The 24,248-nt window shown below is 40.3% G+C and overlaps 1 non-coding gene across 1 annotated transcript; it reads right to left on the bottom strand.

The window, feature by feature from the left end:
- Window positions 1–1,485: 1,485 nt before the first annotated feature.
- LOC111727455 lies at window positions 1,486–1,547 on the bottom strand. The gene has a single exon (XR_002775015.1). It is a non-coding gene; the product is annotated as a U7 small nuclear RNA (small nuclear RNA).
- Window positions 1,548–24,248: the final 22,701 nt, after the last annotated feature.

Here is a 24,248-nt window from a genome sequence, read left to right as displayed (position 1 = left end):
ACCCACAGATATTCTTACGGTAAAACAGTATGGATGAACTAAGGATTTAGGGCTCTTCTCAAAGCAAAACTAATTTATTTTCATCTGAGACTCTTCTGTATTTCTTTTTGAAGGCGCTGGGGGAAGATATTGTAGCTGTTCTTCTCATTCTCATCTTAGCAGCTGTAGAATACTTGCTGGGGAGGGCCTTTGTTCTTCCTCTGGTGATACAGGCATCTTAAGAGCCTCACTTCTGTGATCCTGGAAGAAAAGTCAGGCAAGGTAAAGAAAGAGGTGAGGAAAAGGACTAGAAGAAGTAAATGCAATGAAAATGTAATTCCTCATGGAAGACAGCCATCAGTCTCAGATCCAGTGACTTTCTAATTATATCTGAGTGCATGACAACTCTGCCAAAGAACATGGCATATAGCTCTCACCTCACAAGATACTCAACTAACAAATGTACACATGCAGCTATACGTGTCAGTCTCCAGAAATAAAAAAGCACATCTACCTAGCAACTTATTGTCTATTTCCCTGGCTTTTTCCAAGTAGAAATACGTGCTTCCTTGCACACACTATGTGCCCATTTTAAAGACAACTTTACACACATAGTAAGTCATGCTGGAAAGGGAAATACCTAACTTAGAAAAAAAAGATTAAATGTGCTAACAAAAAGGCTTTATTTTATCCATAATAGTCTTCATAACCATCAGCGCCTACAACAGTCTAACAATAGAAGGGGGGAAAAAGGACAAACATTTTAAATGATGGTAAATGAAAGGTAACATGAGACTGCGTTTTTCTGCCCTTCTAAAATACTTCATAATTTTCAAGGTACTGTCATAAACAGTCATTTGAAACAGAATAAGAGAGGTAGAAATGCTAACATGTTAAAGATATTTAACACAGGAAGGCCAATAACTTTGAACTTATCCAACTAGGAAGGGATGGATTTGAAACTGGAAAACCAGCTACTGACATCTTACTGTATTGCTATTCACCAATTTTTTAATGTAAAAAAAGAAGGTAAGAATAATAATCTAAGCTATACTGATTTCATTGTAGAATTGTGGATATTCATGAAAGCCCAGGAAAAGAACTCAAAACTCACTGTAAACTCTTCTCTGAAAACACTTCCCCAGAAACTTGCTAAAATTAAAAATATTAATATAGATAACATGAGTGAAATTGATTAAAACAAGCCAATCCAAAATTATATTATTCTTTTGTATGAAGTGGCATATCAAGAAATTTTGATTACCATGTGTCAAGAATTAAAGAAATTCTGGATTTAAATTTAGAATTTAAGAATTAAAATTAAATTAAGGAATTATATTAAGAAGAGAATAGAAAGGTTTTGTATGATAACAGACGCTTAAAATTTGACTCTTTGACTTGAAATGTTTAGATTAAGAGAGGTCACAGATAATATGGAGGATTAGGATCAATTTTTTGATCCGCAAAACAAAGAGAATGGAATAAGTATTCTTTTTTTTTTTTTTTTTGGGTTTTCCGGTAGAGACTGGAAAACCTGCTAGACAAATTCTAAAAGAGCTGTAACACACTGGAATAAGTATTCTAAGTTACTATCACATCTACAATTCTAGACAAGTATATATATTTTTAAATTCATCAATGATTCTGAGAATAGGAATTAATCCAAATATGTCTTTTAAATACAAAAAGTTGTATTAATTAAAACTTTATTTTGTATATAGCCATAAAACATGAATTTATTATATTATAGAATAGGAGAGTCCTAGGGAAATCTGGAATTAATGATACTTGAAGCTAGACTCTCAGGGCTCTGCCTCCACCCACACCTCATGTCCACTCATAATGCTCTGTCTCTGTGGGGACATCAGAGGGAACTGGAACAGTATTGGTCTCCGTGGAGCACTGCACCCTCATGTTTGTCAACCTCAATGAATCTGCAATTGACTTTGTCAATACCTTTAAAAATACATATTCTGTAATCTGGAATAGTAATTAGCTTTGCATTACCAGGCATGTTTGATAAAATTGCTAAACAACACAGAGCCCCGTGGCAAATTGTTAAACTTTATTACCCAGAGGTAATGATACATTCATTACAAAAAACAAGCTTTGAAAAGTGTTTCTTCAATAATCCTGACTTGTTATAAATATATTATCATCAGTCACATTTATTCCTATTATTTCTACCAGGAAAGGATGACTTTGCCCAATGTATTGCTAACATCAAGAGAGAGTCTTTCTCCCGATTTGCACTGCTTGGCCTATCTAATCCCCTTCCTTACGAATAAGGAGCAGTTGGGTTAACAGGACATGATTGTTCTTTATGAAACTGTGCTAGGTCCTAGGGATGGCTGTGTCTCTGTCCAATACCTCCTGAATACAATCTCTCTCAAATAATTTAACCTTCAATTTTAGTACCACTTCTGCCATTAACATTCTAACCCATAGTTTAGAATTCAAAAAACTATAATTCCTTTTTTTGGATATTAGAACATTTGTACATGTTCCTCTCCCTACAACCTGCCTATTCTCCACAATTGTCAGAAATTACCCACCACGATTGAGTAATTATATATGCTATTAGATAATACATACAAATGACACTGGGTAACGTGTTACCTGAAACATGAGAGTTTCCTATATCGTAGTCTCTGATGAGTCACCCTTATAATTTTTTTCATATTTGAGCTTTGAGGATCTTTGGCCTCTTTAGTATCACATGCTCAATTATTTGCTTAATATTTTTCCTTAAAATGACTCTGTACTTAAGCAAATGCATTATGAGAGGCAAGGTTCCATTCCGGTCATAACTGAAAACCCGGTACCACACGCTACAAATAGAGAGTAACTCTAAAAGACTCACTAAATTCTGACGGAATACAAGTGCCCAGCAAAAACACAGAGTTTTTCACCTGCTCTTTTGTTATTAAAAATGGAGATCAGTAAATGTATAAGAAAATGTATAGCCTTTAATGACTTCATTCACAAAGAAAGATGGCCAAAAATTTATGAGGTATGTATTCATTTCAAGAACCTAGAAAAAAAAAATGCTATCAGAGATGCACCCGAAGAAAATAGGAAATAAAGAAGAGAGAAAAAGGAATGAAATGGAAAACAAAGACACAGTGAAAAATACCAGCAAAAACAAAAGTTACTTCTTTAAAAAAAAACCTACTAACATTGGCAAAATTCTGAAAGCCCGATCAAGGTAAAAGCAAAATAGTAACAAAACATGTTAGGAATGAAAAATAGAATACATCAGAAATTAAAAAGACAAAAGAATATCATAAACAATTAAATCATAGTCATGATGTATCATAAACAAAATCATAGTCATGATTTTGAACATTTTGAAAATGAACAAAATTCCTGCAAAATACAAAGTACCAAGACTCATTTAAGAATAAGTCAATCCTGGCTCAGTGCCCCATATCTCAGTGGTTTGGGTGCTGGCTACAAACACCAGGGCTGCAAACTCGAACCCGGCCCAGGGCCTGCTAAACAATAATGACAACTACAAAAAAAAAAAAAAAGTATCTGGGCATTGTAGTCCCAGCTACTTGTGAAACTGAGGCAAGAAAATTGCTTAAGCCGAAGAGTTTGAGGTTGCTGTGAGCTGCGACACCACAGCACTCTACCAAGGGCGATATAATGAGACTCTGTCTCAAAAAAAAGGCTAAGTCAATCTTATTAAATCACTTACATTTTAAACATTGCCACAGAGAAAACACTAGGCTACTGGCTTTACTGGTGAATTCTTTCAAGTAGGCAATAAGTAGATAACTCTAATATTACACAAATTCTACCAGAGAACATAAAAACAGGCAATATGCCTAAATATTTTTCTGAAGCTGACAATATTCCCAAACTGGATTCTCAAAACCAAATTGTATGAAAAAGGAGACAATATTCCCAAACTGACAATATTCCCAAACTGGATTCTCAAAACCAAACTGTATGAAAAAGGAGAATTACTGGCAATTTCACTCATGAACAAAGATGCAAAAATTCAAAATACATATGAGTAAGTGTAATTTTATCATACAACAAAATTTAACATCCACTCAAGACCAAAAAAAGGAAAGAAAACAAAACACTCTTAGTAAACAAGTAGATGGGAACTTCCTTAAAGGTCAGATCTAAGGGCAAATCTCATGTGGAACAGTGATAAAGATACTTTGCTATCTCCTTTCTACTCAGTAGTGATAAGGATATTTTTCTATCTCCATTTTAGTGGAAGTGGTAGCCAGAATAGGACCAAAAATAAAAGAAAAGGAACAAAGAGGAGGAAGAGGGGGAGCAAAATTGTCACTATTCACAAATAGAATATTCAAAAAGAATTCAAATTAACAACATTAATAATCAGACTTTTTTAGGTTACTGATATAAATTCAACTACATTTCTACATACCAGCAAGGATTTAAGAAAATTTTTTTTCTTTTGCGGTTTTTGGCTGGGGCTGAGTTTGAACCCACCACCTCTGGCATATGAGGCCGGCACCCTACTCCTTTGAGCCATAGGCACCGCTGAAGAAAAAGATTTTTTTTTTTTAAAGAATTGCCATTTATCATAGAAAAAAATAAAAGGTTACCTTGGAATGATAATGAAAGAACTTCTATAACAATTTTAGGAAGAAAAATCTATAAACTTTAGCAAAAGACATCAAAGAGGTTTTTTATAAATGAAGACATGATGGAGAGGAAGTTTCCTTATTGTAATGTCAACTCTTCTGAAATTGATGCTTTTTTTTTTTCAAAGCAATTGGAATCAAAACCTCAACAACCTTAAAATAAAACAAGAACAACCAAAGATACTTCTTAATGAGAAGAGTTCGGAAGAAGATTTGCTTTATGAAATATCAAGCCTTAACTTGAAACTATAATAACTGAGTCAGTATGGCATTCACACAGGAACAAACAGAATAAGGAGCACCCAGATAGATCATGCACTCATGGAAACTTAATACCCAAGACAGGTGTCAGTGGGGGAAGCTAGACCACTCCAAAAATGCTACTGGGACAAATGGTTATGTACATGAAAATATGCACAAAACTTATCCATACCTCACATTGTGCACAAATATCAATTCTAGATAATTGAGCACATAAGTGAGAAAATCAAACCTTAAAACTTTTAGGAAGAGGTGAAACCCAGTATCTTTATGATAGGGAAGAATTCCTTAAACAACAAATAGAAGCATTCACCAAAAGCAAAAAATTGCTAAGCTCAATCTATGTTAAAATTAAGAACTTCTGCTCACCTAAAGCAAACTACATAAATCAGAAGATATTTGTCACAAAGATAATCAAGAAAGGTTTTGTGTTCAGAAAACATAAAGAACTCTCAAAAACAAAAGAATTACCAAAGGGTAATGTGAGCAACAGGCTCTAATTAATATATATTATTCATATGCATAACATTTCCATTTTAAAATGATCCAAAGAACATCTATGCTTGTAATGAAATACGTATTTAGTTCCACTTCATTTCTACTATTTTAAGCTACAGAAATGTTTTTTGTTTCTTAATAATCACATGCTTAACACTGCATAAGATTTTTACGTTTGTATGTTTATATCCCTTTAATATATCACAATTTAATTTTATAAATCCTTAATAAAATTGCCTGGAAGATAAAAGCTCGTGGCCTTTTTTTATGGCATCTAATGAGATTGAACAGCAGTCTAATGCAATTTAAAAAAAAAATAAGAAACGTGAACAATCAAACTCTCCTTAGTAATAAATTTAAAAGTTCTTCAGTAAGACAAATTATTTAGGATACAATAAATCTGGTATATCTTACTCCATTCATGATATTTAGGGTTTACATAGTTCATTGACACGACCGAGAAAATTAGTAATATCCAAAATCTTGTTTGAGATAGTAAAATTAAAATGCAGTACAATAAGATTAAGAGGAAGGGTACTCAGTCTCAGAAAGCCTGGTGATTTGGTAGGGAATTGTTCGTTCCATTTTACAGACAAAAAAACTTGTGCCCAGCAGAGTCAAGAAACAGCCCCTCCTGGGACCTAGACACAGTTCCCCTGAGTCCCAGTTCTTCTCTTCTTTCCTGAGTGCCTGACACAAATATAGACATTCGAGTATATTCCTTTCTCCCTCCTCCCCTTCCCTAAAGAGAAAGAAAGCTGCTTTTGCCCTGTCATTTGGGGAGTGGTGTGAACTGATGGAGCCCAATGGTCTCCCGCCTGCTACTCACCAGAGTTTAAGAATCCCATAGTCTCTGCGTGCCCAACCCCCTCACCAGTAAAACAGAGCTAGCCTGCCCTAGCCACGAACAGCCTCATTGCAAAGACCAAACTGAATTATCTAAAGATACTCAGGAAACTGCAATACTTTTGCACAAATTGGATGCCACTGTTCCTGCTCATGTAATATTTTTTAACACGTGAAGTGACATGAAATGTGTTCTTGGTTCTCTGCCCAGTGATTCACAGCCTCCTGTTAGCCCCAGAGGCCCAGATAGTCAATGCTCCACATTGTGTCAAGGACCCAAGGACCCAAGGACCGGGCTTGGCCTGCACTCCGTTCCCCTACCCCATCCCACCCCCAGCTGTAGAGTCCATCCTTTGGCTCTGAAACCTGAAGCCACTGCCCATGGCTAACAAGCAAGGCATGTCCACACAGTGACCTCTTCGCCTTCCCAGCAAAAATATCCTATTTGGCCAGCTGGGCTTTACGCACAGTACAAGGAGGATTTGGCACTGCTATCCGTATATACGATCTCATTTAAGGAATAGGAAGAGAAACATGCCAGGTCCTCTTGTTCTCCAATGTGACAATTTCTTTAAGTTAAATTGTTTGAAACAGAAACAACTGGGAGACTCGGGGCTTCAATCACGACTATCTTATAAATAACTGATGATGTCCCCTAACAGAACAGCCGTTTGACAGAGGTGCACAGGAAGAGAGCGGGGGACATGAAGGGCTTCCCAAAGCAGAGTAATGCCAGCTACAACAGAAAGACAAGACAAACTTCCCAGGAAACTGGCACATGAACACCTGACTGTCCCCCAAGGAAATGACAAGAAAGGCCTTTCCTGCAGGGAGGAGATGAAAATATAATCAGAAGCTACCCTATTACTTTATCCTCTTTAATCTGACGTCCTTTCTGTTTGTTTAAGGGTGACTGTCAATTTCAGAACCACGTTCTTTTCCGTGGACTTTGCAGTCCTAACGCCCCCTCATCCTCGGAGGCCTTCCCTTCTGCGCCCCCAGATCTGCGCAGTTCCCAAGCACACCTCTGCACGCTACCTGTCAGAGCATTAGCTTTCAGTTTCCCTAGAAACGCTGTTAGCACATTTATAGCAAAGGAAGAGGCAGAATTTCTTTCTCTTAGCAATCTCCCAAGAATAGGTCCACTTTCATCCAAAAATGGGAATTAAAAAGCCACACTAAATTTTAATCATGTTTTACCAGAGTCGTACCCAGTTAACTCTTCTGGGATATGGTGAAACTTACCCTTGAAAGTCCCTAACATTACAAAAAGGAGCCAAATGCAGACAGGCCCACAGATAGCCTCCCAGAGTTATCACCAGAGTAATTATCTTGCCCTCAGTAATGTCAGGATAAGACATGAGTCAGCAAAGACTAAATTGGTTTAAAATGGAAGCTTGGCAAAATGGAAAAGTCAAATTAATCCACCCTATAAATTAGTAGATCAAAATGTAAGACACAAGAAGCACCGCGGATGTCATTAATGACACACCTGTGTTGGCACAGTGAGCTGCAGGAAAGATTAGGGTCAGGACAGCCACCACTTGCCCTCAAATATGCAAACCTGAAATTGAATGAATATGTGCATAAAATGCAGTTGATGGAACACCAAAGGTAAAGCCTAAGGGGAGTGTCATGTGTGTGATTAAAGATTTCTATGTAAAATGCATAATAGAAAAGATACTATGTTTCATATTTAGTGAGAAAAATATGCACATATTTTCTCTAGTATTCCAGATCCCTTCTGCATCCTGCACATCTTTCTCATCTACTTTGCTGAAAGTGCCTGGAGAAGGTCTAATCCATCTCTGATTCCTTTACTCAGTTATAGTAAAGGGGCACTCAGTAAAGCGTGAATAATCTAACCACTTTAGCCAATTTGCAGGTACTACAACTATGTATACCTTTTTTAAATTTTCAGAATATTACAGGGGTACACACTGGGCTAACATAATTTGCTTTTGTACAGATTAAATCAAAATTATAAGTGTGCCCTTTACCCAGATGGTGTGTATTGTACTGAGTAGGTGTGAACTTCCCCATCACCACCATGTGCTTGATTTTCCTTGAGTTTTACATCCCTGGAGTATTACTCAGATTTAAAAAAAAAAAAAAAAAGTGGTGATCTAGTATCTTTTGTAACAACCTGGGTGGAACTGGCGACCATTCTTCTAAGTGAAGTATCTCAAAACCATGCATATCTTGCACATAGTTGACTGGGCCTCAGATTCTAGTCTGGGAGGCTCTGCACCTCTGGCAGAAAGAGCTCCTCAGAGTCTTAGGTTTGTCATTAAAATCTCAATTTATCCTCAAAGATAAAATCTTACGTAGAAATAAGGTAACATATGGATGAATTGTATAGCAGGTTAACATCTCAAAAAAGCTGTTAAAATAACACTTTAAGTCATATGGTTATAAGAGGTCTTATTTGACACTATCTGACTAATATTATTATATAGCTTTTTGAAGGGAAAAATAATAATCATTTAAAAACTACTTTTGGGAGGGAGCTGAGAGTATTCAGCCATGCCAGGGGCTTACTAAACTGTCACCTGATCTCTCAAGTGGGGTCCCCTTTAAGAAGGAGGAAGCTGAGGCTCCAAAAAGTTAAGTGTCACAATTAGTATGATATAGGCCAGGTTTCAAAATCAAATCTATCTGACTCCAAATATATTCATTTAAAGTCTTAGAGTTTTTTTGTTTGGTTGGTTGGTTGGTTGGTTTGGGGTTTTATTTTGTTGTTGTTGTTGGTTTTACCTCTTAGCAGGGACTCTGGAGAAAATGAAGGTGGGTTGGACACAAGCATATTCTTCTGGATCAGAATTGTTTTAGGATAGTCACTTAGCATAAACATGTAATAAACAAAAACATTAGCAAATAAGACTAGTGGGATGTTTGGCATAATTGATAGAGAATTGATAAAGATTGGTTGCACTTATGTTTTAAGCTTAACGACCTAACAAATTAATATATGTAAGGTCAAAGTAACTATGATTTACCTCATCAATTAAGCTTCTATTTATGTGGAGTTGCCATATTCAGCAAATAAAAATTATTAGTATAGAATGCCTGGTTAAGTTTGAATAGCCGATAAACAAGGAATAATTTGTTATTCCAATAATTTGTTATTAGTATATGTATGTCTTGTGCAATATTTCCTGCATTTTGTCCTGTAACTCTATCAGAATTTTTTAATGGCTAAAGTTAACATTGCATTTGAAACAAGGACACTGCTGAACCTCTACTACTGCAAATTCACATACACACTCCTTTCTAGCATAGAGAACTTTAATAAAATAAGGAGGTCTATAAAATTTAAATGATCGCTTATAATAATATTAGGGTGGCTTTGGCTATTCTAAAATGCCGTCATTTTGGAACACCTGTAGAGCCCTTATTTTCTGGCCCAGATGATAGACTCAGAGTCTGATCTAGAGCAGAATATTTAAAATGAGTGTGAGTCTGGATATAACCTTGTTACAAGTGGACTGCAGGTCTTTCCCTGCAAAACTGAGATCATTAGTCTCATACCACTAACTCTAAGAGAGCCTGAGGGGTGCCTGTCGTAGGGACCACATCTCTGAGGCTGCACTCTGAGAACTCCCTGAGGTTCAGCAGGAGAAGTGAACTTCAATAGCACCTAGTCAAGTGCCCCTTTTACAAATAAGAAATAATTGGGGTTCTACTCTCTCTTAATCTTACATTTTGTAGTCTGCAAAATGGATGGGGTTGCCTGTTTCATAAAGCTATTGCGAGAATCAAAAGAGACAAAAGCATTTTATTTGATCAAATAATTGTTATAAACTAAGGATACCCCAAAGAGAACTATCAGAATCACAAACCCAGGACTTGAAGGAAATTTAAAGATTATTCCATAGCTCTTATCTTAGAGATAAGGTTAAAGGACTTTCTAATTAGCACAAAGAAAAGCCAAAGCTGGGCAAAACCACAGCCCTTAGTCCCTAACCTATCGCTTTTCCCAACTTCATTATGTTCCCCCTTAGGTAAGGGTGCAACAGCGCCATCCTAGACATTGAAATCAGACGCGATGTCCTGAGCATAGAGATCAAGAACAAAAATGACAGCAAGGAGAAAGACCCACAAAATAGAAACTAAAATAGTAGCAAGATTGGCAATACAAAGAGCAAATTGCCACCCAGGCTGTCCAAGATTGGGATAGCAAGAAATTGTTCTGATTTCCAATTTGGCATTCTTTGCCTCAGTTCATTCAGCGGTCCTCCCTTGGACACAGGGCAGGAGTGGTCACTATCATCACTGCTGCTCTGGTGAGGAATTTAGGAAGAATTGTATAAAGGAAATTGGCCTTTCTGTCCCCAACAGCATCCCTTCATTAAAAAGAGGTCCTAGAACGGTGGATAGCCCCTAGCAATACCTGAATATATCTTTTTGTACTGATCAGAACCGATTAAGATGCAATCTGCCAAAATTTCATTTCAAAATGTGGGAAATGGTGCAGGGAAGCACTTTGGCCTGCTTCACTGTGCCTGGGTGGTTAGGTAGGTGGTAGACTGGATGGGAAATGACAAAGCACTTACTAAATGCCGCGACCTGTGCTAGGTGCCTTCACAGGCATCACCCCGCTTCAACCCCACGGCAGTTACGTGATTAAGCATCACTGTCATCTCTGACAGAGGAAGACAGTAAGGCTCACAGAAGTTAAGTGGAACGTCAGTGGTGGCAGAGCGAGTACAGGGCAGAGCTGAGATGTGAACCCAGGCTCCAGGGGGTAAATCCAGGCAAAAGCAACAACGCACAAGATGCTTCTGATATAAGCCAGCCTTCATCTTAAAACACTGTTAGTGGACTTTTCTTCCTAATATGTGAATAGAAAACACCATTTTAACCATGGAAAAGTTCTCACAAACCAAGCAAGGTGCAAGGAAAACATAGGAATGTGGAAAACCGGGCTTAGTTCCTTTGAAAGGGAGACTGAAGGAGCCTTGAACAGCCAAGGAAAAAAGGAAGAAATTGCCCAGCACAAAGGCCAACCAAGGAAGGTAAAGAAAGGATGAAGGAGGTGGCCCAGAGGAGAGAAGAGGACACTGTGGGCAGGATAGAGAGAGTAGCCCCACGGGTCAGAAGTACAACTGTGGGACACGGTGACCCTGCATTAACCCAGTAGGCATCTGCTACTAGAAAACAACGTGGGAGAGGTACCTGTCAGGTGACAAATAAAATGAGCCTAAGCGTCGGTCACTCTCACGTGCACTGGTGGAGAAACCACCGAGAGCTCTTCTTCAATATAACTTCAGGGAAGCTTGTGCTTGGGAAACACACAGACTTGACCTGTGCCCCGCCACGTATTTAAACAAAACAGGCTTTTATCCATCTCCATAGACTGAATAAAATAAAAGCCAAACCAGTGATATGTGAGAAACAAATCCAGCACTCTTCTCTGAGGTTTTAATCTTGTTTTAAGGAAGAAAAGAAAGAAAGAAAGAGAGAGAGAGGAGAGAGATTTTGTTGTAAAAACGGAACACTCTAAGAACGTGATCACTCGTGAGAATAAAATTAAATAAGTATAATGTTCTTAACTAAAACAGAGTTTTCAAATATTCTTATATAAGATAGCTATAACTATAACGTATGGCATCATTTAAGGGCATGCTGTTTAAAATAAGAAGGATTACTATAAATTAAACAATAAGCTACTTTGAGAATCCTATTTTATTATTCAACAAGACTCTTGACTGCTCGCCCCAGATTACTGTAAGCCATCCATTGTGACCACACGCTGAGACCCAGTGTGAAGATTAGAATGACAAAGCCCTCCAGCTCTCGCATCCAGACCACTATGAAGCTCTCCAGTAACCCAGCAGCTGATGCCTCACCCACAAATGCACAGGCAGCCAGCCCAAATTGTTAGATTTTCAAAAGAACTCATTACTCCCAGCTGCACACACGCTCAAGAAGACTCCGTCCTCTAAGGAAAGTGGTCCATGGTCTCTGGGTCTCTTGCAAACAGCTGCATTGACCGACCTGGTTTCTGACCAGCTCTAAGCAGATGGAATGACCAACCAAACCGTGAGGCCAGCTGAATTCTATAAGCTGCTTCTTTAGCTACCCTTCCGGGCTGTGACCGAGTGGGAGCCCCACCTCACATACTTACTGGTAGTTGTCGGCATCTTGTCTCCTTGCCTTTGTTTTCCTCTCCTGCCATCAGCAGGTCCAGCGTGACTGCCCTGCTCGGCAGCAGCTGCACTGAGTCTGGGAGGCTCAGTGCCGCAGTCAGTGGCTCCCCCTACCCAGAGGTTTTTTCTGTTTTTTTTTTTTTTTTTTTTAAAGAGGTAGGACTACCATCAACCTCCCCCGTCAGTCACGCTGCAAACGCAGCACCAATGCTCAGTGCAGGGAGGAAACGGACAGGCCATGTATTCTTTACTCTCTTCACTTGCTAAGATGAATTTTCAGGAGCTAGTATGCCTACCAAAAGACTGCCTCTGTTAAACACTGGCTGTGTGACCTTGGATAAGTCACACCTGGGTCTCGTGTTATCTCCCGGGAAATACAGAGTTTTGACCAAGCAATGTCCAGACTGGAAATCCTGCCATTTACCAAAAATAAAAATAAGACATCAGCAGCACACTCACTCACAGATAAAATACAACAACTTGGTGTGTTTGCACTGCTGGTTTGAGCTCACAGAGTGTTTTGTGTATGTTATTTGGATTGGGGTATGAGGTTCTGAAGGTCAAAAAAAAAAAAGTGCGGCTCATGCCTATATTCCTAGCTGTCTGGGAGGCCAAGGCAGGTAGATTGCTTGAGCTCAGAAGACCCCCAACCCTGCTGAAAATAGAAAAATTAGCCAAGTGTTGTGGCGAGTGCCTACAGTTCCAGCTACTCGGGAGGCTGGGGCAAGAGGATCTCTTGAACCAAAGAGTGGGAGGTTACTGTGAGCTATAATGATGCCACACCCAGGGCCACAGAGTGAGCTATAATGATGCCACACACTTTACCCAGGGCCACAGAGTGAGATTCTATTTAAAAAAAAAAAAAAAAAGTATTCACTGGGAATGGTTTTGTAGACTGTGAAATACTATATAGTTATACACTATTCTGAGTTTTAATTGCTAGAGTCAATTTCATAACAAAAAAATGTTGCAACGATAAGTCATGTAATAGAACTCTATTTTCTTCCTTCCTGAAATGAGGGGTGTGAAATAGCAGAAGCATTTATTCTACGCTGCTTTCTGGCTACTGCCCTGGGTATTCCTCATGATACTCTGCAAGCTGCACTGCCTACTTTAGCTGTATAAATCTAGAATTTAGATTATCAGGAACTATTAGAACTTGGAAACTCCCCATTGCTTCACTCCTGGGAAAAATACCTAACTCAGCTCAACTAACTCCAAACTAGAAAAGGCTCAAATGATCTTTCCTCTAGGGGACAAAAGGAGAGGAGGCAAAAGAAGGCCCCAAATGTCAGCCCTGGCTGGAGAAGGAGAGGTCCTGCCTCTCTGCGTCTGCGCTACACAGGGCTGCCATGGAGTGGGTGTCCTCAAACTAGGGCCCACGGGCCACATGCAGCCCACCTAGGACATTTATCCCGCCCCCCAGGTGTTTTTCCTGCCACTGCCTGTCCTGCTTAGACTCATCCCAGGGCCCGCAGTCTGACCCTCCAACGATCTGAGGGATAGTGAATTGGCCCCCTGTTTAAAAAGTTTGAGGACTCCTAATAGTGTGTCCTTCACATCCTAGACTCACAGATTCATACATGTATAATTTCCTGAGAGGTCGTAGGGAAATGTCCTGTTCTAACAAAATTACTACATAACAATAAATAAAGCAAGTGTCTCCCGGGGAGAAATGGTGTCCGAGGGGGCCTTTTCATTAGATTCTTGCCACAGCACTGTGTGAACCACCAGTCTTGCCATGCACCTGTGGAGGCAGGCCTGCCCCCTCCAAGACCACCTCAGTTGCAATGGCACCCTTTCAGTTGTCATCAAATTAAACAAGCACACAACTTTCAAGCACCTGCTATGTTCCTGGCACTTGGCTACGGATGGGGGACTGGAAGATCTATCTCCAGTGGTCTTGCTCACCTAGCAGTGTCTTCTACTCATGACTTTAAATTATTAGTGTCCCAGAGGGGAGAAGTTATCAGTTATAAGTAGGTATAATTCCCTATTCCCCCACCTTCCAAGCAATGTGGGTCACAGAGAAGATCGTTTTCTTTTGCTCAGTGTAGGGATATGGGAGGCACAAAGTGGGAAGCATGAAAAAAGCGAGCCCACATGTGAGGGCTGGCCCAGATGGGAGCAGCTGCAGGGCCCAGGCCAGGGGTTCAGGAGAGCGAGCCCTTGCAGCTGAGAGGGCTTCCAGGAGAAAGGAGAGAAGAGCCAAGAGTTGAAGTGTTGCTATGACCCGGGAAACTTCTGACAAAGAAATCTAGACAGTAAATTTGTAGGAAGTCATGCTGTGATTTGTGCAATATAATTCTGTCTTCAGTACCCTCGTTATGAGAAGTTTCAGTAAATAGTTCCCATTTCTCCTCTTCACATTGGAAGTGGGATCTGGGACCCTTCAGAACATAGCAGGGCTGAGTAGGTTTGGATTACCAAGCGGCTGTTGCAGGGAGGATATGGAGCTCTGCACCCTGGGCAGGAGAGCTCTTACAGGCACAACACCCTGCAATGTGGCCTTGCCCTAAGGGTGGTGCCTCCATGTCCTGTAGCCTCATTCTTTTCTCTCATCCCTAGATGACTCCAGTCACTCCTTTCCTATCTTAAATACACTCATCCCACCCACAGCGGCTTTCCTCACGGCTCCCTGCTTCCCCTCCACCCCACCATGCATGCAGACACCAGCTACACCACATGGGTGCAACCAGTCTCCAGGTTTTGCATGGTCATTCATCTAGTGATGTTTTTTGCAACTAAATGACATCTAGAATTTTTTTGTTATTGTTAAACAACAGTTCTTTTTATGTCACTTGCAAAGGCAATATGTGTTTATTTCAGAAAACATGAGGAATAGAGCCCATAGATCTACTACCCTAAATAACTACTCTCCATTTTTTTTTTTTTTTTTTAGAGATAGAGTCTCACTTTATCACCCTCAGTAGAGTGCCATGGCATCACACAGCTCACAGCAACCTCCAACTCCTGGGCTTAGGCAATGCTCTTGCTTCAGCCTCCCAAGTAGCTGGGACTATAGGCACCCGCCACAGCGCCCGGCTATTTTTTGGTGCAGTTTGGCCAGGGTCGGGTTTGAACCCACCACCCTCGGTATATGGGACCAGTGCCCTACTCACTGAGCCACAGGTGCCACCCCACTACTCTCCATCTGTGAGATATATGTTAGAAATAAAATATGTATTGAACGTGCAAGGGTTTATTTTATTTTACTTTTTTAATTAAATCGTAGCTGTGTACGTTAATGCAATCATGGGGTACAATGTGTTGGTTTAACACACTATTTGAAATGTTTTCATCACACTGGTCAGCACAGTTTTGTATCCATTTTTCTCATTTATACTGAGACTATTTTTTTCCTCTTTCATTCTTTCAGAGCATAGTTTTTGATACCTGCATACTTATTCAAGCAATTTCCTGTTTGGAGAATTTTTCGATGGATATATGTTGTTTTCAGAAAGGTCAGACCATTTAGCCTAACTACACACGCTGCTTAAAGGTGCCCAGTGAAATATTGCTTATTCAGAAACAGCGTGGCAATGCAGAGCTTGAAGTTTAAATACCCTCATGAGCATCACCTGTGGTGTGCCCTGTTCTTATCACAGTAAATCACACATGTTTCTACTTGGCTTTATATGTGTTTAGAAGGTGGTTTCACATGCACAACCCTTCCCCCTTGCCACTGTCTGGGTACCATGGCATACTCAAACACCGTTAGAAGATTTAGACTTCGTCCTAAAAATGTGAAGAAGGCAAAGGCATCTGAAAAATTAGTGAATTACAGATCCACGGAGGCATGGTCTGGGTAAATATTGACCGTGTACCCAGGTCAGAGGTCAATCTCTCTGTGATGGCTAATTTTATGTGTCAACTTAACTGGGCTAAGGGATACTTACATAGCTGAAAAAGCATTATTTCTTTGTATGTCTATGAGGCTGTTTCCCAAAGAGATTAGCATTTCAATTAGTGGACTGCATAAAGAAGATTTGCCCTCACAGATGTCAGCAGGCATCCTCCAGTCTGCTGAGGATTCAGACAGAACAAAAATCAGAGAAAGAATAAATTCTCTGTCCTTGAGCTATGACATCCACATTCTCTTGCTCTTGGACATCATAATTTTTAATTCCCCAGCACCCCATGCCCTACTCCCCACTTCTAATTCTCAGGTCTTTGGCCTTGGACTAGGACTTACCTCAGCAATACCCCTGTTTCTCAGGCCTTCAGACACAGTCTGGATTATACCACCAGCTTTCCTGGTGGGACTTCTTAGCCTCAATAATCACATGAATCGATTCCTATGACAAATCCTCTCTTATATATCTATATATATCCCATTAGTTCTGTCTCTCTGGAGAACCCAAACTAATACAATGTCTTCACCTCACCGTAAGCTGATCCCAGAACATGATATAAGAAAGTATTATGTAGCACCACTGTTGCCCAGAACCACAAAGCCTCTGCCAGAAGATAAGTCTTCTGTGCCACTAGAGCTGCCAAAGAGCCAGCTCCACAAACCCACTAGCTCCTTCTCCTGGACCACTCCTGGCCGTTGTCAGCAGGGGGCCTGATTTTCCTTTCCAGCCATGTCATGTGGCTAAAGCTCTGTTCATATGTGGCCTGGAAACCATGTGGCTTTCTTGGTTTCCTCCACAAACTTGTATGAGGGCCAGATTTTATCAACTCAGGAAGGATGATAGCACAGCCCAAGTGACCCTGCTCAATCTCAGCATCTACACATAATTATGGAATCTTAGCTTTTGTATCTTTGCCACACATTCCTCTAATTCACCTGCATATCCTGTCAATACCCTGATTCGCAGTAGATCTGCTGAGTAGGGGACTGAATCCCTATAAATAATCAACAGTCGGGACAAGCAACCATGATTTTTGATCTTCAGATTCTTCATCTGCAAAATCGAAGCATAATCATAAATCATACCTTGTTTTACTATGCTTCCCTTTATTGTACATCACAGATACTACTTTTTCTTTTTCTTTTTTTTTTTTTTTTTTGAGATAGAGTCTTACTTTCTCACATTAGGTAGAGTGCTGTAGCATCATAGCTCACAGCAACCTCAAGCTCCTTAGTTTGAGCAATCCTCTCGCTTCAGCCTCCTGAGTAGCTATGACTACAGGCACCTGCCACAATGCCCAGTTAGTTTTCCTTTACTCCTTTTATTATTTTTTTTTAGTAGAGTTGGAGTCCTGTTCTTGATCAGGCTGGTCTTGAACTCCTGAACTCAGAAGATCCACTCACCTCGGCCTCCCAGGGGGCTAGAATTACACTGAGTCTGGCCATTACTGTTTTTACAAATTGAAGTTTTGTGGCAATCTTGTCTGAAATAAGTCTATCCGTGCCATTGTTCCAACAGCATGTGCTCACTGCGTGTCTTTGTGTCACATCTTGGGAATTCTCACAATATTTCAAACCTTCGCACTGTTTTAGTGATCCTTGAACAGTGCTCACATAAAACAGTGAGCTTACTTGATAAAGTGTGTGGTCTGAGTGTTCGACTGGCTTCCCCCATCTCTCTCTTTCTTCTGGGCCTCTGCATTCCCTGAGACACAACAATATTGAAACCGGGTCACCTAACAAGCTTACAATGGCCTCTGAAGTGTTCAAGTGAAAGGAAATGTCCCAGGTGTCTTGCCTTAAATCAAAAGCTAGAAATGATTCAGACATGACAAAAGCTGAGGCAGCATAAGATCTAGGCCTTTTGCAGCAAATAGTTAGCCAAGCTGTAAATGCAAAGAAAAAGTTCTTGAAGGAAATTAATTCAGTGGACACATTAATGATCACAAAATAAAACGGCCTTATTGCTAAGATGGAAAAAAGTTTAGCAGTCTGTACCTAACCAGCAGTAACATTCCCTTAAGCCAGTGCTTCTCAACCTTCCTAATGCCGCGCCCCTTTAATACAGTTCCTGTGGGTCTTGACCTTTGGCCTTAAGCCAAAGTCTAATCCAGACAGACTCCCTAACTCCCTTTAATTCGTGAAGGCTGGGAAAGATGAGGAAGCAACAGGAAAAGTTTGAAGGCAGCGGAGGCTAATCCATGAGGTTTAAGGAAAACAGCCATCTCTGTAACAGAAAAAACATTAGGTGAAGCAGCACGTGCTGATGGAGAAGCTGCAGCAAGTTGTCCGGAAGCTGAGAATCGATGAAGGTGGCTCCACTACACAGAAGATTCTCAGTACAGATATGACAACCTTCTGCTGGAAGAAGGCGCCATCTCCGCCATCTGTAAATAGAGAGGAGAAGTCAATGCCTGGTTTCAAAGCTTCCAAATATAGGCCGACTCTTTTGTCAGGACTAATGCCGCTGATGACTCTAAGTTGAAGCCAATGCTCGTTTGCCATTCCAAAAGCCCTAGAGCCCGTGGGAATTAGGCTGAACTCACTCTGCCTGTGCTCTATCAGTGGAAAAACAAAGCTTGGAGGACAGCACATCTGTTTACAGCATGGTATACTAAGCCCTCTGCTGAGACCTATTACTCAGGAAAAAATAATTTAAAAAAAAATTCCCTTCAAATGATTAGTGCTCACTGACAGACAATTCATCTGACTTCCTAAGAGCTCTGATGGAAATGTACAAGGAGATTAATCTTGTTTTCATGCCCGCTAACACAACATCCTTTCTGTGGCCCATGGATCAAGGAGTAATAACAACTTTCAAGTCTTATTTTAAAAATACATTTCATAAAGCTTTACCTGCTTTAGATATTATTTCCTTTGATAGATCTGGGCAAAATATATTAAATACCTTCTGGAAGGAGTCACCATTCTGAATGTCCTTAAGAAAATTTGTGACTCATTGGAGAAAATCAAAATATTAATATTCACAGATGTTTGGAAGAAGCTGATTCAACCCTCATGAAGAACTTCGAGGGGTTGAAGACTTCCGTGGAGGAAGTAGCTGAGGATGTGGTAGAAATAGCAAGAAAACTTGAATTAGAAGTGGAGCCTAAAGATGCGACTGAATTCTTGCAATCTCAGGATAAAATTTAAATGGATGAGGAGTTGTTACCTTATGGATGAGCAAAGAAAATAGTTTCTTGAGATGGCATCTACTCCTAGTGAAGATGCTGTGAACGTTGTTGCAATGACAACAAAGGACTTAGAATATTACATAGATGTAGTTGAAAAAGCAGCAGCAGGGTTTGAGAGACTTGACTCCAACATCAGAGAAATCCTAGGGGGGATAAAATGCTATCAAATAGCATCACATGCTACAGAAGATCTTGTACAGAGTCAATCAATGCTGCAAACTTCATTGTTGTCTTACTTGAAGAAATTGCTACAAACACCCCAACCTTCAGCAACCACCATGCCAATTAGTCAGCAGCCAACAACACTGTGGCAAGACCTACACCAGCAAAATAGATTATGACTTGCACAAGGCTCAGATGGTCATTAACTTTTTTTTAGCAATAAAGCATTTTTGTTAAGGTATGTCCTTTTTTAGACATCTGTGTCTAATAAGCTACAGTATGACATAAATGTAAGTTACATGCTCTGGGCAAACAAAAAATGTGTGCCACTTGCTTTACTGTGATATTTTCTTTCCCTGGGTGGTCAGGAACCAAACAGACAATATCTCCAAGGTATATCTATGTTACTTTTCAATATAGAAGTACAAGGTTTTTGGCACATAATAAGTGTTCAGACCATACAGGTTATTAGCTTTGTATGTTTGTTCCTGCTTTGTGACACTTTCCCAATTTAAGAAATATTGTTTTAGAAGCAGATAAGACTATTGCCCAAATCCCCAGTTACATTTCTAATAACAACAGCAAAATGATCCATGACAAGTTCTAAGAGGCCCTTACAGACCCTGAGTCATGAAAACATGAAGGGCACTCGGGTGTCTGATAACAAGAAAGCCCTGTAACACGCTGCTTGCCAGTGGAACTGGGCCAGCACACTGAAGGCAATGTCATGCTGTCAAATCCTTTGAGAACCCCGCAGCCCCCAGCCCTGCATGGGCACACGGAAGGCACAAGGCCAATGCCAGCTAAACAGAAGGCCCAACCCACTTCTTCCTCCAGCCAGAGTTCTGGTGCTTCACCATGCTACAAACTGTCCCTGAGTCCATGGATTGTTCTAAGAAAGCTGAGTTTTAGAAGCTCAGCTCTGACTTCACAGCTCCTGCAGTGCTCTCACGTTGAGATGCTTCAGATGAGGGACAGGCACACAGACGTGCAACGGCCATCACCACGCAGCTTTCTCGGGAGAAGCTGTCTCTGCAAAGCTGAATCATGCTCCTTCTGTCCCTGCTTCACAACACAGGAACGTTACAAGGAAGAATGGCAGATTTTGTGTATTTTAATTACAGTGTACCCAGTTATGCCACACAATGCAGTATAAGCAAAATTACAATTGATTTTTAAGGTGATGCTTGAAGCCATCCCAGTCACGTAAAAAAAAAAAAAAGTGTGCACCAATTTATAGGATCATCCACTCACTGGAAAAGAAATGTTGTCAGTCACCCAAACCTTCCTGAGGCCACAAGCCCTAAACAACTAGTGCTTGTCTCAGATCAGCCTCCCAGCTCTTGCATTTAAAAAAAAAAAAAAGACTTGAAAGATAACCCATTTTAAATGTATAAAAATCCACTAAAATCATACCACTCAGAAAAACACTGTCAGCATTTTAGTGGGTATATATTATCCCAGGTCATTCCCTAGGCATGTATGTGGAATCAATAACTACTTATTCATTTATGGAGTACCCTCTGTATACCAGGCCCTAATCCATGTGCTACAAACAGCACCAAACCAAACAGGCAAGGGCCCTGCCATATGGACCTGACATTCTAGTGAGGAGAGACCAATTATAAACAAACATACACACACACCAACTGGTATAAAAAGTGTTACAAAGAAAATTAAGCAAGGTAAGAAGACAGTGATAGCATTGGGGAGGTACAGAATTTTCAGGTTTATGTCAGGAGTCATGGCTCACGCCTGTAATCCTAGCACTAGGGAGGCCAAGGCAGGTGGATTGCCTGAACTCAGAAGTTAGAGACCAGCTTGAGTAAGAGCTATACCCCATCTCTACAAAAAAGTAGCTGGGCATTGTGGCAGGTGCCTATGGTCCCAACTATTCATGGGGCTGAGGCAAGGGGATCACTTGAGATGAGGAGTTTGAGGTTGCTGTGAGCTGTGATGCCACCGCACTCTACTGAGGGTGACAGAGTGAGACTCTGTCTCAAAAAAAAAAAAAAAAAAAAAGATTCAACCAGACCAGTGGAATTTATCTATTCAGAGATTTGTTGGAAGGTATTGGTTTATTCCATCATTGGTCTGGATCAGCAGGTCTGAAATCTGTAGAGTAGACCAGAACTCTTAGCACAGGTTGATCTGGTGACCATGGGTAGACTCTCTTCTCCTTCAAGGAAGCCTGAACTCTGTTTTTAGGGCCTTTTAACTATTTGAATCAAGGCCACTCAAGTATCAGGTTATCTAAGGTCGTCTCCCTTACTTAACAGCAGTTGCTCTTAGACTTTAATATCTACATGATACCTTCAGAATGACTGGGATGGGAGCCTTGCCACACCGAACATCACAGACACTCTCCCTGAGCTGTAGAGGGGCTCCTTAATGTTGCCATGCAGCAATTCCATGCCTTCAATTTGCTTCCCGGCTTTATAATTCAGAAGTTACTGTTCCCACCCAAAGTTCTGCAATTTCTAAAATTCCATAACCTCATCACTTATTGTCTTCAGAGGATCATAAGACTTAGAAGTCAATACAGACCAAAACTTGGTAAAGAATGGAGCTAGGCACCTGCGCAAAACCAATCTGAGCAAGAGCAAGACCCCATATCTACTAAAAATAGAAAAACTAGCCAGACATTGTGGCAAGCACCTGTAGTCCCAGCTACTCAGAAGGCTGAGACAGGAGGATCACTTGAGCCCAGGAGTTGGACATTATAATGAGCTATGATAATGCCATTGCACTCTGGCTGTGATGGTACAAGACTTTGTCTCAAAAAAAAAAAAAGAATGAAAATGGTGGTATAGCAAGAAACATTTGACAAAAATCTAACAAACATGTATATTGACAAGTGTAAGTATAAATAATCAAATTGGATTCCTTTTATTCTCCCACTGCCTATTGAAGTCAAATTCTTTTTGGGTTTGTTTGGTTTGGTGGGGGGGGATATTGTTGTTTTGTTTTGTTTTTTTGTTTTTGTTTGAGACAAAGTCTACTCTGTCACCCTGGGTAGAGTGCCATGGTGTCATCATAGCTCACAGCAACCTCAGACCTCTGGACTCTAGTGATCTTTCTGCCACAGCCTCCCAAGTAGCTGGGACTATAGGCACCCACCACAACACCCAGTAAGTTTTTCTATTTTTATTAGAGACAGGGTCTTGCTCTTGCTCAGGCTGGTCTTAAACTTCTGAGCTCAGGCAATTAACCAGTCTCAGCCTCCCAGAGTGCTGGGATTACAGGCATGAGCCACCGTGCCCAGCCTGGAGTCAATTTTTTAACTAAACAATGAAAAAGTCATTTTCCCTCCCTCACTTCCTTCTCCCAGGAAGGGCAACTTTGTATAAGGATGCCTTAGATTCATGAACATGACATTTTTGCTCTTCGGGGCCAAAAATAAAGAGTTGTTGCCCAAGGGCAAAGGGTCAAACTGAGTCAATCACCACCAGAGTTTTCTGTGTAAAATTTAAACTAAAGGTTGCAAATTTGCGTGAGTAAGCACTGAGACAAGAGCCAACCCATGAAAATAATTCTAGGAAAAAAGCTGGAAAGAGCTTGAGACCAAATGGTGCACTAGGAATCAAACTAATGCCAGCCACTGCCAACCGCAAGACTTCTGGTTATGTAAGGAGGTGGGGATCTCATGGGGGAAGCCAATTTTCATGGGTTTTCTGTTATTTGCAGAATAAGAAATGTGACTGGCCAAACAAAAGCATTACCTACCACCATGTCTGTCCTGCTCGCCTCAGCAGACTGTGATATGAATTCAAAAGTGTAATGCACCTACACCAAAATAAGGAATTTCAATATATGCCCAGCACAATGACTGACATGGAACAGCTATACAAGAATGTGTCCGTAACTGCACCGAATTATACCAACGACATGCCTTGAGCAAGAGGTTTACTTGTGAGTCTGTGTCTTTTCCCACACATAAGAACACACGAATAAAAGGATTTGAAATAAAATATTTGTATTTTTTGATTCAGATAAACAATGATAAATTTGATTTTTTCCACACAAAAAAGAACACAATTGTTTGTAAATTCACCATTTTCATCTAATTATGCATTTCTGTGTAAGGAAGATTTTTCACAAAGGGATTAAGCAAGTTGTAGAGGTATTCACAGTGCCATGCTAATCTATTTAACTTGAAAAATGCAGAAGTTACTTTGAACAATTCATTTGCTGGTCTATTTCACGTAAACCAGGAGGAAACAATGGATCCATAAAACCAGAAAGAACTCATGTTAAGTGTTACACCTAGTGGGCCCAGGCTAAGGTGGAAGAGTGTCAGGCCTAGGCTGAAATGGAAAACTACCCGTTAACTCCTGGCAAATTTCCCGACTGTAACTCAAAAAAAGAAGCAAGTCTAGTTCACTCCCAAGATAGATGGGAAAGTACTAATTGACTTCTTGCTTCTAGTTCACTCCCAATTTCTTGCTTGGCTAATTCCCTGGGAAACGGACCCAGAGGTACCAACTGTCCCCGGACTGACCTTTAAGGTACAAGTACTGAGACTAAGAAGTATGGGGGAAAATATTAAAACAAAGATGTATGGCTAACTAACCGCAAAATTCTGCTTCTGTACAATGCTTGCTACCCTACCTACCTGGATGCACATGAGCAGCCTGCATGTCAACCAGGATGCAGACCACGCCTTAAA

This window comes from Otolemur garnettii, unplaced genomic scaffold (genome assembly GCF_000181295.1).
Source record: "Otolemur garnettii isolate 467f Iridium unplaced genomic scaffold, OtoGar3 scaffold00106, whole genome shotgun sequence".
NCBI lineage: Eukaryota > Metazoa > Chordata > Mammalia > Primates > Galagidae > Otolemur > Otolemur garnettii.
This window is presented reverse-complemented; position numbering and strand designations above follow the sequence as displayed.